The sequence below is a fragment of the Pteropus vampyrus genome, unplaced genomic scaffold (assembly GCF_000151845.1).
Source record: "Pteropus vampyrus isolate Shadow unplaced genomic scaffold, Pvam_2.0 Scaffold234, whole genome shotgun sequence".
NCBI lineage: Eukaryota > Metazoa > Chordata > Mammalia > Chiroptera > Pteropodidae > Pteropus > Pteropus vampyrus.
The window spans coordinates 269,188-285,775 of NW_011889015.1; the positions used below are offsets into that span (position 1 = coordinate 269,188).

At 38.8% G+C, this 16,588-nt stretch overlaps 1 protein-coding gene and 1 pseudogene across 2 annotated transcripts in view; both read left to right on the forward strand.

Annotated features, from left to right (window-relative positions):
* The first annotated feature begins 5,206 nt into the window (after positions 1-5,206).
* Positions 5,207-5,719, forward strand: LOC105301293 (annotated as a pseudogene).
* A 9,679-nt stretch (positions 5,720-15,398) lies between these two features.
* NNT (nicotinamide nucleotide transhydrogenase) overlaps positions 15,399-16,588 on the forward strand; it is an 82,833-nt gene continuing 81,643 nt past the window's right edge. The window contains exon 1 of one of the 2 annotated variants that reach the window (XM_011373883.2): positions 15,399-15,502. The gene's annotated coding sequence lies outside the window, so the exon portion shown is untranslated. Of the gene's footprint in view, positions 15,503-15,671; positions 15,834-16,588 lie in introns of those variants that run through there. The other variant, XM_011373882.2, reaches the window with a different exon arrangement.

Genomic DNA, 16,588 nt, shown 5'->3' on the forward strand with positions numbered 1-16,588 from the left:
GAGAATGATTTCAATTAAGAACAAAAGCTCATGTTAACCTTTTATCCTCTTGCTAATACAGAAAACATTAACACCATCACCCAAATGAATAAGAAAAAATGGCTTTAATGAGGGCAATCATGAATAAATGATTGATGCTGTTGGTTGATGGCAAAAATAATGAAGTTGGGGAAAGAAGCAAACAAAAAGTGTGATTTATTGGTGCTGAGAAAGAATGTAGTATTCAAAGGAAGCCAGAAGTTGGTTTGGGTCCTCGCCTTGACCATTAATACCTGTGTAATCTTAGGTAAATGAGGGATTTAACTTCTCTGGGCCTCAGTCTCCTACAAAGTAAGTATGTTGTAGCATTTAGCATATATTAAAAAGATGAGACAAGGTTACAATTTACAAATTAGATGAGGAAATGCTCATATCATTAAAATTCATTCTTTTAGGTAGTTGTCAGTCACTTCTTGCCTGGACTTTTTTTATTATATGAGAAAGACCTACAAACTGCACAAATAGGGGTGAAAACTTTTCCTTTCTGCCCCTCTAGGTTCTTTGGCTGGGCTAATGACTAAATTGACTAAGAGAGATGAACAAGAGAAAAACAAATTTAATTTTTTACATATAGGAGCCCATAGAAATAGACCCCGAAATGACCAAAACAGGCAGCTTTTATACCTTTTAGATAAAGAAACAACAAATTTGTGAAGAATTGACAAAACAAAGGTGTTTAAGCTTGGGGTAGCAAATTATTGAAGAAGTAATAAGGTTTATTTATACAATTTTCTCAGCAGGCCCTGAATTCCTTGTCTCTGGCAATAAAAATGCCTTCTGCTCTCCTTGTATAGGGCAGGTTCCTTCACGTGGAAGATTTATTTCCTGTTTCCAGGGGACAAAAGAGGGTCAGAGTGTCTTTCTTGCACTGGCTGTTTCTTAATAACTTTAATTCAAAATAATCAATATGCCAAAGTGGCATATTTTGGGGTGGCATATCCTGTTCTCTTTCACTTGAAAACAGTGAGAGTGTGTTATCTTGTATGTTCCATTGAAGTTGATGCCCCAGTCCTTTCCCAGGCTTTTGTCTGCACTCATTACTCTTTTGTTCCCCATAGAACTTTTATGATGCATAGCACCTTTTCTACACCTGAGATTTTCTTTTCTGCATCAGTGGTGACATCAGGCCATCTTTACAGCCCCCTTTTCTTACATAAGTTAGATAATTGAAATGGTATCCTTTGCCTTCTTCCTATTTACTATGATGTAACTTCAGCCCTATTCTTAAGATATATGAACGATGGATTTGGGGATACTAGGAAACTACATGTGATAAAATTGCATAGAACTAAACGTGTGTGGGCATGCACAAACACGTAAACACACAAATGAGTGCATGTTAAACTAAGGTAAGGTAGATTATATACTGTCAGTATTCTAGATGTGATATTGTATTATAGTTATGCAAGATGCTACCATTGAGTAAAATTGTGTGAAGAGTAAATGAGCTATATTTTATTTCTTACAACTGTATGTGAATTTACAATTATGTCTAAAAAAAGTTTAAAAGACCAAACACATATAAATAAACTTTGTTCTATCTTATCCCACACTCTCAACTATTTCCCAGATCATTTAGTTCACTCTCCTCTGTCCAAATAGTCATGGCAACTTACATATCAATATAGATCAGTGGGGTTATCATTAAGAGAGAGAAGAGAATTAATGGATGTGTTTGGGTCTAATTCCTGTAAATTATTTTCCTCTCCTAGTCTCTTGGGTACGCTATGAAATGCAGCCCCAGCCAGTCAACACTTGACTCCCATTTGGATTAGGGTTTCAATATATCTTTGAGTTCAAGATAGCAAGCAATGCTGCTTGGGATCTTCCTAACATCTAGTGCACTTAACTGTTTAATGTTGATCTCTTAGCTGGACCGTAAACTCCATGAGAATAAGAATTCATCCATTCACTCAGTCATTCAATAAGTATTTATTGCATGCCTACTCTGTGCTGGACACTGTTCTAAATTCTGAGGATATGCAGAGGTGTGAGATTGGTGGGTGTGAGTTGTATGAGACTAGGAGCAGGAAGACCTGTTTGATGACTGTAGCAGAAATTCTGGAGAGAAATGATGATGGCTACTGAGATTGTAGTAGTGAGGTTGGAGAGAAGGGCCAAGCTAGAGATGGTTAGGAAGAAGCTGAAAGATATCTGTGAAGCTGAGTGAGAGGTCAGAGATACAGATGACTCCCAAGATGCCTCAAGCCCTAAAATTGGGAATGCCGGGAGGAGCAGACTCCCACTAAAAAAGGGACTCTCACTAATTCCATTTGGAGTATTTCATTTGGCACCTGGAGCATCCAGGTGGAATTGTTCAGCGCACAGTTAAGTTATGGAGCTGGAGTTCAGAGGAATGTTGCCCAGAGTTAGAGATTTGATAGCTGAAGCTACGAGAAGAAATAAGGTTACTTAGGAAAAGTAAGAGGCAGAATAAGAAAGGGAAGCACCAAATTAAATGACTGGGTTGAAGAAGAAGACTATTTACTCCTATTTACATAGGACTAAAACTGAGAGAAGCCAGTCGGGAATAGAAGGTTAAAGAAGAAGAGTTCAAGAGTGTCAAATGTTGCAGAGATAGCAAATAAAAATGGGATTTTAAAGAATCCATAGAAGTGCACCATTTTCCGAGCTTGCACAGTCTAGTCACCTTGGTGGTTGCCTGCTTGAATGAACGACTGCCTCTGGGAACCAAGTACCCTTTACCAAGCAGTCTTCTGAGTAAAATTTGACTATCTGTCTAGATTTGTATTTTGAGAGGAACAGTAACAATAATAATAGCTAATATTTAGAATTTACTATGTTTCAAGTAAACACTTTTACCCAGGTTATATCATTTAATTATCTCATCTTCAAAACAGCCCTCTGAGGTAGGTACTATTACTTACCTCATTTTATAGATAAAAACACTGAGATTCAGAGGGGCTACTTAACTTGCCTAAAATCGCATAATGAGCAGCTCAGTTTTGTTAACAAAAGTCCACAAGCTGAAACAATATGCTACACTTTGTCTCCGGAATTAGTGGATCACACTGATGCAAAAATTCTATTCTGTTTGAGTTATATTTGTCATTATAAATTAATAAATAGGCATCCCAACATATTATGGGAATAATATAGATTTGTGAGTGATTTAATTGTATTAGGAAGTATAGACAAGCTCTAAGCTTGACAGTGAAGTAAATGGGAGAGAGATGGGAAGTTTGCAAGGCAAATGTACAAATTGTAGGGTGCTGGAAACTTAAGATGATCTCCATGTTCTCAGTATAAAAAGAGGAAATGTCTTTGCTGTCAGAGTGGGAGACATGAAACAAGGGAGCTTGAGGAAAGTGGCAATGACTGCAAAGCTGCTCTGGGAGAGGAAGCTGTCTAGGAAGGGGTGAATGTTCATAGGAGAACTGCTGGGAGGTACAGAAGGTCTGGCTGAGATTGGAGATCAGGATTTATAGAGACAATACTGAACAATTTTGTGATTTTTCTCTATCAACTCTTGACAGCCTGGTGTAGGAACTGAGAAACTTGTTAGTGGGAGTGAAATTTCATTATGCAGTTAAGACAGAAAAGTAATGACAGAAGGGGTTGAGAAGTGACTCTTCATGGTTTAAGCTAGATACAGAAAAGGTTGAGGATGAAGATAAGTAGTAGATTGAAAGAAAAAGGGGATCTAGAGACAGAAATAAGAGTTGGAAAGAAAGTAAGTGGTAGTCAGAGCATGAGATAAAGAAGTTGAGCATTTTAGAGGATGTTCTGGGTGAATAATTATACAGGCAATATTCTACTAATTGCTCCATTTCAACTAATTAAACTGAAGAACTTGCTGGCCAGCAGCAAGGTAATGTAATAACTGGAAATGCTATTTTCAGAGTCCAGATTTGGCATTAAAAAGACAATTAGGAACATCAATATTTAATGTATAAATGTCAAGTAAGAGATCTTTTGCTACTTGCATGTTCTGTTTCCTTATCCTCTGGTACCATCTATTCACTGCCCTTTTTGTTGGCATGAGGTCAAAAGCCAGTATCTTCTTTCTGTTTCAACTCTCACAGTGTTCTTACAATGTTTTTATTCCTTTAAACAACTATTTGTTGACTGCTTAATAAAACCAGGCAGTCTGTTAGGTGTTGATGACATATCTATGGATAAGATAAATAAATATCTATCCTTAGGAAGCTTAAGTATGACAATCAGACAGGCAATAATAATATAGAATAAAATGAAAAACACAATAACTATGTTAAAACTTGGGTCTTAATAGAAGGTTTCCTAATTCAATCTTGAGAAGTCAGGAAAGGCTTCTATCAGATGGCCTTGTCTCAAATGAAATATAATAGTAGGTATAATCTAGGCAAATAAGAGGGACTCTTGGTGTTCACAGAGGCATCTTTCTCTCTGAAGAGGCCTTTGTTTTCCTTGCTTCTCTTGGTACCTTCATCTTCACAGGCCAGTCATATCCCACCTGGAGGATACTCCTCCCCATCAGGAATCACTGATCCAGATCTACATTTAAGTCTCAGCAGTATCTCTTGTCGTTGTGACTTTAGATGTGTCAGTTAAATTCACAGCAGTTTATTTATCTTAAAACAAGAATAACAATACTTGTGTCAATTACTGAAATAATTGAATGAGGTAATTCATGTGAAAATTTTGTGCAAACTGTAAAATATTACCTAGATTTTAACTATTCTTAGTGGCATTCATGCCTATGTCTTTGTATGCTTGAGTTCATTAAGGAGATTAAGAAACAGAGTCCTTAATTATCACTATGGATTTATAGGAACTTTTTGGGTCTATCAAGTTTAAAATCTGAAGTGAATTATTCCTTGAAACTACTTCAAATGTTTGGGTTAATGCTATAAATTATCGTGATTGGTCCTCTACTCAAAAGTCACCGCAAAGTAGATGTGGCAGCTAAAGTATCACCTAGCGGTAGAGGGAGCAATGCAGTCCTTAAAACCCTGGCCATTCTACGGATAAAAAGATCAGGGGAGGCCTCCCCCCAGCTTGCTGTGCTCCCACAGCTGGGTGCCTGCCACTGAGTTACAGCCCCTCCCTCAGCACTTTGAGGCCCCTAGTAATAGGTGGTCCCTCCTTCTTTCCTTCCAGCGGCATGGCTGGGCGGCTGCTCAGTGGTTGCAGCCACCTTGGGAGGCTACTGGTCAAATTCAGGATGACCAGCGAGGAACTTCTTCCCGTAAAACTTCTACTGAGTGAAATATTCTTCAAAGTTATGACACAAGATGAGTTAATTCTAAGATGAAACACTTTAAAGCATATGTGCGAGCTTTGGAGGGCAAGTACACACACAGATCTTAACTCTAATGATGTAACCAGCCTAAGGGAATCAAAAGAAAAACTAAATCAACAACAGCAAGAATCTGAACGCAGGGAAAACATCCTTGTAATGTGACTAGTAGCTAGGGATCAAGAGATGCAAGAGTGTACTACTCAAATCTGGTACCCAAAGCAAGTCCAGCCGCCTAGTTTTGCTCAACTGAGATCAAGTTTGCTAAACAGAGGTCAACTTGTTTTTCCTAAACGTGAAAGGTGAACTGGAACAGAATAAGGACAAACTGGAACAAGCCCAAATGAGCTGAGCATCTGGAAGTTCACGCCCAATAGAGGCCTGATGACGTCAGACTATTCCAAAGAAATGGCCACCTCTGAAAAATTCCTCATCTAGAACATGTAGGCACTTGAGAAATGTTTCTGTTTGAAGGAACTAGAGGAAGAAACAGAAGTCTTAAGTATGTGGCACATGTGTCTTCAGACAGTTTGGAGGAATCAAAAGAAAACCTAGAGACTTAAAATCATGAATCGAAGATGTAAAATTCCAGCAAAATTAAAAAATGGAATATGCATTGCTCTTTAACCCTGAGCATAGTGATGTAGAGTCATTATATCAGTTTCACCAATAAGACTGTGGACTTCGTGATTATTGTTGAACTTCTGGGTCAAAACTCATATGAGGTAAATTTTGCCTTTAAAGGATTTATTGGCTAAGAAACAAAAGTTATGAGAAATTCAACTAATAGCTATAAGTACAAGTAGTTCATATATTTAACTATTTAGTTTGGGGCTCTATATTACATGATTGGGCCTAAACCAATGTGGTTTAAATCAATGGTTTGTTCTTTGAATGGTTACTAATACTATAGATAATAATTATTGAGATTTGTACAAACATGAAGGTGTGGTATCAAACCTCAGGTTTAAACAGTTTGAAGCATTATAAACATTCATTTCACAACTAGATTGTATAAGGATATTGGCTGTGATGAGACTCACTGTGTTATATTTTTTAGTAGTGAAATTTGTTAAATTTCCATTCCATTCAAAAGGCACATGTTTAAAGAACATTGTGGTTTGTGTTAATGGGGGAATGTGTTTCTTCAATGTATTTGGGCCTTTTGTATCGCACTCTTAAATGTGCTCTGAAAAAAACAGTAGAGAGTGGAATTTGACAATTAGCAGGCCTAATAAATATTGGAAATGCTGAATAAAGATGAGGAGGGCTGGAGGGGAAGGGCTGGAGGGGAAAAACATTTTTAACCCCAAATATAGGATGGCTTCTTGAACTATTAACATTTTTTTTTTTTTTTTTACCATTAACATTTGCTTCTTTTACTTCAGAAAAGTCCCACTAATGAAAAACCATTTCATGGAATTGGTTTCTTGTTCAATAGGCAAACTCATTTAACAAATGTGTGCCACAGGGAAAGAGGCATGTAGGAATACCTTTAATGAGTTGAATCTCTGTTACTTTTATCCTTTACATTATGACTTTGTCTCAATATGATTGCAATAGTTAACATTAAAATTTCCCCCTAATTTTACTAAGAAAAATTTCAAAACTACAGCTAATTTGAAAGAATTTTATATACTCACCTGTATACCCACTACCTATATTCTACTATTATTATTTTACTACACCTGCCAAGCTTATTTTTTAAATTAAATATTTTATTTTGAGGCAATTGTTGATTCATATGCAGTTTGTAAGAAATATAGAGACTATCTGTACTCTTTACCTTGTTTCCCCCAATGGTAACATCTTGCAAAACTATATTATAATGTCACAACCAGGATACTGACTGACATTAATACGTCAAGATATAGAACATTTCCATCATCGCGTTGCCCTTTTATAGTAACAACCACTCTCACCTCTTCCTTAAACTCTAGAAACCACTAATCTGTTCCCTATTTCCATGTGTTATTTCAGGAATGTTATATAAATGGAATCATATAGTATGTAACCTTTTGAGATTGGCTATCTTTTCTGTCAGCATAATTCTCTGGAGTATATCAGTGAATTATTTCTTTTCATTGCTGAGAAGTAGTCCATGGTAAGGATGTTCCATTCTGTTCAACCATTCAACTGTTGGATGACATCTGGCTTGTTTCCAGTTTTTGGCCATTATGAATAAAATTACTGTGACTATTCAGGTACAGGTGCACAGGTTTTTGTATGAACATAAATTTTCATTTCCCTGCGATAAATGCCCAGGAGTATAATTCTCGGGTCATATGGCAGTTGCGTGTTTAGTTTTTATTTTTATTTTTTTAAGAAATCACCAATCTGTTTTCCAGGACGACTAGTATCCTTTTACATTTCCATCAGCAATGTGTGAGCAATCCAGCTTCTCCCCATCATTGTCAGCATTTGGTACTGTCACCATTTTTAATTTTAAACATTCTTACAGATGTGTAGTAATGTCTCATTGTGGTTTTAATTTTTCATTTCCTTAATGATTAATGATATTGAACATCATTTCATGTACTCTAATATTCCTCTTTGGTAAAATATGCCCTTTGCCCATTTTCTACTTGTATTTTTTTAAAACTTTGAATTTCAAGAGTTTTTTGTATATTCTAAATACAAGTCTTTTGTAGATATGTGTTTTGCAAATATTTTCTCCCAGTCTATAGCTTTTCTTTTTATTTTGTTAACCGAGTCTTCTTGCAGAGCCAAAGATTTTTATTTTCTTGAGCTTCAATTTATCTATTTTTCCTTTTAAATCATACTATGAGTGTCAAGTTTAGCCCTAGGTTCTAAGATATTTCTCCTATTTTTTTCTGAAAGTTTTATGGTTTTACACTAAAGTCTGTACTTCATTCTGATTTAATTATTGTGTAAACTGTGAGACTTAGGTTGAGATTCATTTTTTCCCTATGGGTGTCTAATTACCTCAGCACCGTTCATTGCAAAGGCTATCTTTCCTCCATTGAATTGCTTTTGCACTTTTGCCAAAATTAAACTGGGTGAACTTTTGAAAATCTATTCTGCCTCAGACTATGGACTATCTTCTTTATACCAATTTTTTTCTCCTCTTACAACAACATGCAAAATAGTTGTTTAGTTAATAGTTATTCTGTGCTAAGTTCTGTGCCAAGAAATAAGACAAATTAGGTTTCCTGGAATGCTTCGTAGACAAAGAGACAAAAGCTAGACCTCAAGGATGAGCACAAATCTGAAAAGAATATGAAAGGCAGGGAGAACATTCCATACTGAAAGAAAAGCATGTAAAAAGGGTAGGGGGGTGAAACAGCTTTGTATATTTAGGAAATAGTAAGCATTTTGTTATTGCTAAAAGCAGGAGAGCAGGCAGGAATTTTCTCATATTGGATTTGTGGGGGGGGTCAAAAGAAAGTTTCCCTACCTTGGTATGCAGATTATTTTGAAATGAAAACAAAGCCCAGAAAGCTCAAGAAGAATTTTTTTTTTAACTTCCTCCTTTTTTGCCTAAAGAGACTCAGATAGAAAAACTTGCTTCAGGAAGGGAACCTTAGCACATTCAGTTTATCATATTTCCCTCATTATGTTGTTCACCTGCACACATGAATTAAGAGTGGCAGACAGGGAAGATCTAAGTAAAACTCTGTTCATCAAATTTCCCTTTGTGTCCCATTGTTCCTGGGTGGTCCTGTAAGGATTTGTTTACCAAATGTTTGCTCTTTCTAATCAGCCTTGAATTACCTGCCTTCTTCGCCTTAGCCCATAGTGGCATATATATCTCATTTTGCCTCACTGTCTTTGGAATTTTCATGCTTATGTGAATTCCCCCATGCACATGTATTAAAGTTTGATTTTCTCCTGTTAATCTGCATTTTAATAATTTGACCAGCCAGAAGAACTAAAGGGGTAAGAGGAGTTTCCACGACCTTGAAAAATTTAAGATATTATGGATATCTCAATGGAAATGACCAACAAACAGTTGGCTTTATGAATCTGGAGTTCAGGAGAAAGATTTGGGCTGGATGTTAAGCTTTAGAAGCTGTCATAGCACCGTTGACATTGGACTGCCAGGAAGAAAGTATTAGAGTTAAAGGGAAAGAAGGTCAAGGGAACATTCAAAACATGTGCACGTTTCGGTAGTGAAAGAACTGAGAATGAATGGTTAAAGAAGGAGGAGATAGGAGAGTGCAATAACAAAAACCAATGGAAGTGATAAATTCTGGTTTTAGCTTTTCTGTTATGGGTAATCTCTAGTATAAGAAAAGATCTATTAAAAGATGATGTTTCACACAACTGCTTAAAAAGTATTTGAATCAGAGTTCTCATCGAATGCAATATTTAAAAAGTTAAATATAGATATGATAACTGCTATTATGGAGTTTTATAATCAAGTAATTTGATAATGGTGATAACCATATAATATGTATAATTATTTGAAGGAAAAGTTTAATTAGGTTGAGTAGTAAGAGAGCAAAACACGTATATAAGGAAGTTCTTCTAATTATTAATACAAAACGACTTTTGCCCAAATTTCCCCCAAATAATAATGGTAAATCTACCCATGTTTTTTAAAAAAACTCTCTTTATTTGCAGTACCCTTAAAAACACAGAATGCCCCTGCAGTAGGTTGAATAGTGTCCCCACAAAATTCATGACCACCCTTACTCAAAAATTCAGTCTTCGCAGACATAATTAGTTAAGGATCTCAAGATGAAATAATCCTGGATTTAGAGTAAACTTTAAATCCACTGATTGGTGTCTTTATAAGAGAAAGGAGAGGGTGATTTTGGCACAGAGAGACACAGAGAAGCTGGCAACAGTGAAGAGGTGGCAGAGATTGGAGTGATGTGTCTGTAAGCCAAGGAACACCAAGGATTGTTGATAACCAGAAGCTTTCTCTACAACCTAGAGGAGAGACAAGGGACAGTTTATCCCTCAGAGCTTCTGGAGGAATCACCCCTGCTGATACCTTGATTTTGGATTTTTGGCCTCCAACAGAACTGTGAGAAAATATATTTCTGTTGTTTTAAGCCACCCAGTTTGTAGTAATTTGTTACAGCAGCCCTAAGAAACAAATATAGTCCCTATTCCTCACCATCTTCTCAGCTCCTCAAAGGTATCATTAAGTATTTTTTTAATATTCATAAAAACCCATAGATTTTTTAAAAAATTATTTATTTTAATTAGTTTCAAGTATACAGTACATTGGTTAGACATCTACATAGTTAATAAAACAATGCCCCCAATTGCTCCCTCCCTTCTCTGACCCTCCACCTAGCCAACATATTAATGCGAACTGCATTCCCTATGCCGTGCTCCCATCCTCGTGACCATCCATCAGCTAATTTGTACTTCTTTAACCCTTCAACTCATTCTCCCCAAAATCCTCTCCCCTCTGTCCATCACCAAATTATCCATCATATTTGTGAGTCTATTTTTGATTAGTTTGTTCTTTTTATTCCTTAGATTCTGCATATAAGTGGAATTATATAGTGTTCATCTTTCTTTGTCTGACTTAAATACCTTCTAGGTCCATCAAAGCAATATCTTTTTCCATCCCTTTCCTTTGAGTCTGTGTGTGTCTTTTAGTCTGAAGTGAGTGTCTTATAGGCAACATGTCTTGTTTTCCTTTTCATTCATCCACTCTATCTTTTAGTTGGAACACTTAATTCTTTTCCATTTGAGGTACTTATTGATAGGAATGTAGTTGTTACCATCCTTTATTTCTGTTTTGATACATATTTTTTCTTCTTAAAGAAGTCCCTCTAACTTTTTTTTTTTTTTTTTTTTTGGTTTGGGGAGCTCTTTTTCTGTCCTTCAACTCTAAGTGATAGCTTTGCTGGATAAAGTATCCTTAGTTGTAGATCCTGGGTCTTTATCACATCGAATATTTTTTGGCCAAACTCTTCTGTCTTGCATAATTTCTTTTGAGAAATTAGCTGCCTGTCTTACGGGTGTTCCCTTGTAGGTAACTGTTCTTTTTCTTACTGCTTTTAATATTCTTTCTTTGTATTTAACCCTTGGCATTTTAATTATGTTGTGTCTTGGTGTGGGCCTCTTTGGGTCCCTGTTTTTTAGGATTCTCTGAGCTTCCTGGAGTTTTATGTCCATTTCCTTCACCAGGTTAGGGAAGTTTTCCATCATTATTTCTTCAAACAGATGTTCAACATCTTGTTTTCATTCACGTATGCCAATCAGATGGATATTTTGACCCTTAATAGTTTCCCACATGCTCCTTAAATTATTTTTATAGTCTTGGTATCTTATCTTTTGCCATTCTGATTGCACCTTGGCTTTCCCGTCCTCTAGATAGAGCATTTGATCCTTTTCTTTATTCACTTTATTTATTCCTTTGTTTCTTCCAGTTAGTATACTTCTCATCTCAGGTAATGTGTTCTTCGTTTCAGACTGGTTCTCTTTTATAATTTCTATTTCTATTTTTATGTTTTTTATCTCTTGGTTAGAGTTCTCTACATTTCCCCAAAGTTCATTGAGCATCTTTATAACCAGTGTTTTGAACTCTGCATCTGTTAGATTACTTGACTCCATTATATCTGGATCTCTGTTCTGTTCTCTCATATGCTTTCTGCTTCTTTGTCTTCCCATTTTGACTGCCTTTCTGTGACTGTTTCTATGTACTAAGCAAAGTTCTTCTTAAGTCTCCTGGTCTTATTAATGTGGATTTGTGAAGTAGCTGTCCAGTGGTACAGTTCTGAGAGGGGTTCAGCTGTAGGCCAAACTTAGCCCAAGCCTCTACCCCTCCGGGGCCACCTGTTAAGATACAGTAAGCAATTTACAGATGATGTGCTTATAGTTGCCTCAAAAAGCAACACTAGAAACCGAGGCCAGCTACCTCCAGTGTGAGTCTAGGTGCTGCTCAGCAAGGAGCACCTGACTCCCTGAGGATATACCTGGATGTGGCTTGGGTGGGGCCATGAGTTGGGGGGTGGGGTTTCAGGGAATCCTTTGGGCAGAGTGACCTCTGTTATCCAGTTTGATGACGTTTCGGCTATGGTGACGCTGTGCCCGCGCACTGGGCACTGGGAAAGGGGAGGGCTCAATGGGGAACAATGGGTACTGCCGGTACTTCTGTACACAGTGGGTTTCTCCTTGGCCTTCCGACAATGTCTCCCTGTAAATCCCTGGTGTACCCTGTGTGCAGGTGAATTGGCACTGGTGTTCAGAGTGAGCAGGTCCATCACCGCAAAAATCCACTCGCAGACGTGGCCCCTTTAAGAGGAATCTGCTTCTGCTGCTGCTGCAGCTTCCTTCTCAATCAGCCACTGGAGACCACGCGGCCCTGTGTTCTCGCCCTGCCCTGTGTTCTCGCCCTGTGTTCTCGCCTGGTGTCCTCGCCCCGTCCTACCTTCTGCTGTTCATCTAGACCCCAGGTGACTTTTCCTTGCTGCTTGCTCCTTGTTTCCGTCACAACTTCGATTTGGTTGCCAGAGGAATGAACAGAACTTCTATCATCTACGCCATTTTCCCCCCTCTTGAAACCATAGATTTTTTTTTTTTTTTATCATTGGCACTTATCATATGGAAAGAAAAATATTCACAAAGCTATGCTAAAGATCTAGTTTTTAAGATACTCATAACAATTCTCAGTACGAATTGGTTTTACATAAATGAACAAAATGTCAATTATTTAACTTTGCGTTGGCAGTTTAATGCCCGTTCTTCTCTAATCTTTAACTGATTAATCAATTAATTAGTGTTGATTAGTGTAAGTGCATTTAGTTGGTTAATATTTTTTTCCTAAGAACAAACACACTTTTGATTGGTCTGCCTGCGAGAAGAGTGCTGAGATTGAGGTTAGTGGTAGTTGCCTCAAAATCTGTCAAGTGTCTACATTATTAGAAATCCCCGACATCTAGAAATACTCTCTCATTGGAATTGTTCACTTTGTTAATAATTATTCGTAGAAGAGAAGCTTGAAATAATAACTGCTGATAACTGTTTAACATAAACACAATGAAAGCACATTAAATTGACCTGTTCTTTGGCCTGGTTTTAACTAGATGTAGGGTTTTGGTAACAAGTCATCTTTAGAGTTCAGTTTTTGATCACAGGCTCAGTTCACATTTTGATTTTTGGCTGTTGAGCACCTCTCTGTTGAGACCCTTACGGTGTATTACAGTTTTCTAAAGATTTAATCTTCTTTGCTTTTGACAGATTAGGACTCTAAATATTAAATGCTGATTATACTATTTTTAAGCATTTGTGGGTACACGGTCTTCTAAATTTCAGAGGGTTTAAATTTTGATGTGTATCTTAATTTAAAAATATATTAAAAATTTAAGTATCCAATCATAAAACAATGTGTAATGAAAACTTGCACGTATATGAGAATTACCATTCTAAATGGAGTTTGGAGGTTAAGAAAGCCAAGGAGGAAGGTGGAGATATCAAAATGAACAAAGCCCTCCCAACCTAGCAGGGATTATAAAACTCTTTGCAAAAATTTTGTACAAGACAGTGTCTAAGATTCAGAAGCAATTAACTTACAAACTTTTGGAACTTAATCCAATTTTCTTTGGGGACTTCTATGGATACATTGTAATTACTATGTAGGAATTTAAGGTCTAAAACAGAACCTTCCAAATGACAAATGTTTTCATCTAGAGCAATAGTACCCAAATTATGTTAGACAAATGAGCAGAATAAATGTAAAATATTACCATAGGGTTACAATTTAACAGAAAAAGTGATAAGTTGTATGCCATCTTTGGATTTGTGGTATAAGTAAGTCATAATAAATAACCTGTTGAGCATTTATTTAAGCCAGTGTTTCTCAGTCTTAGAACTATTGCTGTTTGGGGCTGGAGGATTCTTTGTTGTAAAGGGCTGTCCTGTGTAATGCAATGTGTTTAGCAGCATCCATGGCCTCTATTAGATGACTCCCCTTTCCAGTTGTGACCACCACAATGTCTCTAGACACCATGGGACAAAATTGTCCCTAGCTGGGAGAACCACAGATTTTTAAGCCTTGAAAGAGAAAAGAAGCAAACTCTGGACACCTCCACTACCATCATCAATTTTTTAAAACAAGAGCTTAGTCCCTCCCCCCACCTGTTTTATTGAGATAAAATTGACATACAGCATTGTATATGTTTAAGGTATATTGCATAATGATTTGACTTTCATGTATTGTTAAAGGAGCTTCATTTAAATCCTTACCAATTATTCTTGACTTGTACCTGCAGTATCTTGAACCTGTCTCTACAGATGCAGTTACCATGGCTCATTATTATTTTAAAACATTGGGGCTGTGTCCTTTCCTGTCTGTGAACTCTTACCAGATAGTGTTTCACCTCACCTAGATGGCACTGAGAGTCCATTAGTTGAATGACCTTTTTTGCTGGTTAAACACGAGAACTCAAAATAAGGATTTCTCTGCAATTTTTTTTTTAAGAATATAGATTATCTATTTTGCCTTTTAGATTCATAATTCTTTGACTCATCTTAAATACTTCAATTAAAGTAAAAAGCAGTGACTATACTGACACTTTATGATGATTCAGCTTTGGGTAAATGAGCCATTTTATACTCTATATTTTATTCCTCTCACTTTTAATCAGAAGACACCTGCAGACTAAGTAACAAGAAAATTGTGTGCAAAAAACAACTAGCTCATTTTATTTTGGAGTCCTTTAATAGATTTGCTGAAATCAGCCTAGGTTCGGTCAGGACACTTAACATCCAAAGGCACTCTCCAGCCGCTGGCTATTAATACTAACATTAGCACACGGCTTTGGGCCAGCCATTGGAAGACGAGTACGCAGATGTGTGTTAATTTTCGGGCCTTGATAGCGTTTCCGAGGGCCTTAACTCCACCTCTCCCCCAAGAATGAAAAAACAGCGCCTCCATTCCTGTACTTCACCACCCCAGGCTTCCTTACCACTTTCTTTTTGGTCCTCTTCTGTTACAGAAATTCTGATTTTTTTCCCTAGAGAGCTGGAGGAAAGTCAGGTACCAAGAATGGAGTTATATTATCCTCTTATGTGTTCTGGTGGGTCACTAGAGAGGGAATGATACTTTGTAGCTGGCTCTCCATGGGGAGAGATCAAATGTAGCACTGAAAACTTCAGCTCAGGGGTTTGGCTCCGGGTTTGATTGACAAGGACTGGACGAGGGAAAGCGCGGAGGCGGGGCAGAGAGCCGCGGGTCGAGTCAGAGACAAAGAGGTTTTGGCTGCCACAGAGGAGGGTGAAGGGCCCTTTGGGGTAACTGGCATTTGAGCTCTAAGGAAGCATTTTGTGAGATCTCTTTGCGGTCCATAGAGGACGCACGGGCGGAGGGGACCGACGGGGAAAAGGGGCCTGGGGGAGATGGGGCGCGCGACGGATGGGAGTGGGTGTTGCGTGCGTGTGTGTGTGTGTGTGTGTGTGTATGGAGGGGGGGCGTCGCCGTCACGTGGCCGTCGCTGCCGGGTTGGGGCTGTTCTTCCGGGTTGGAGGCGCAGTGCCGCGGGACCCGAGTCCGGGGCTGCCAGCGCGGCGTGCTCCCTCACCGCCCCCTGCGCACCGCCCGCGACAGCCAGGCCTCTTGGCCAAGGTGAGCGTGGCGGCAGCCTGGGGCGCAGGGGAAGAGACGCAGGGCTGGCAGCGATGATCGGGGTCCCCGCCGCGAAGGAGACCTGTCAAGGAGAAGGGGGCGGGGTCGGCAAGGACCGGGGCGCAGAGTCCTTTCTTGTCTCTTGCTGGGGAGACGTGGAAAGGAGTGGGAGGGTGGATTCGGGAACTGGGTCTCTGCAGAGAGCAGGGAACCAGGCGGCAGCTGTGCAGGTACAGGTTTTGGAGCTTTGGAGGCAGCATGAGTTGTATGGGGTCATTTTGGAAGGAGGTCATAGAGGACTCTTCATAGGTGGTGCGTCCAGAAAGGTGGATGCGCGATGCCCCGAACTGTGCTTGAACCGTGAGGGGATTCGAGTTGGGTGACGGGTTGGAGACATAGGAGGTGGCGAGTGAAAGTTTTGAGTGTAGTTGGGGGGCGGGCTGGTGGCGGTGGGGGCAAGCTTCTAGCGGGCCGTGAGGCTGGGGCTGGCGAGGCCGGCAAAGACCAGCGGAGGGGGATGAAGGGGTATTCGAACTTCAAAGGCGGAATGACTATTATGCAGCCTCAGCCAATCGGCTTCCAGGGAAGGTTATAAATAGCGGTCCCGGGCAGATACCAGCCAGTGTCTGTTGAGTTGCCGAGAAAGGGGCGGTGCGGGTGGGTTTGGGCGAGGTCACCCTGCTTGCCAGTCTAAGTTTCTGTAGGGTAACGCGTCCTTGGTTGGTATGTCTCGCTTTAAAAGCATGACTTGTTTA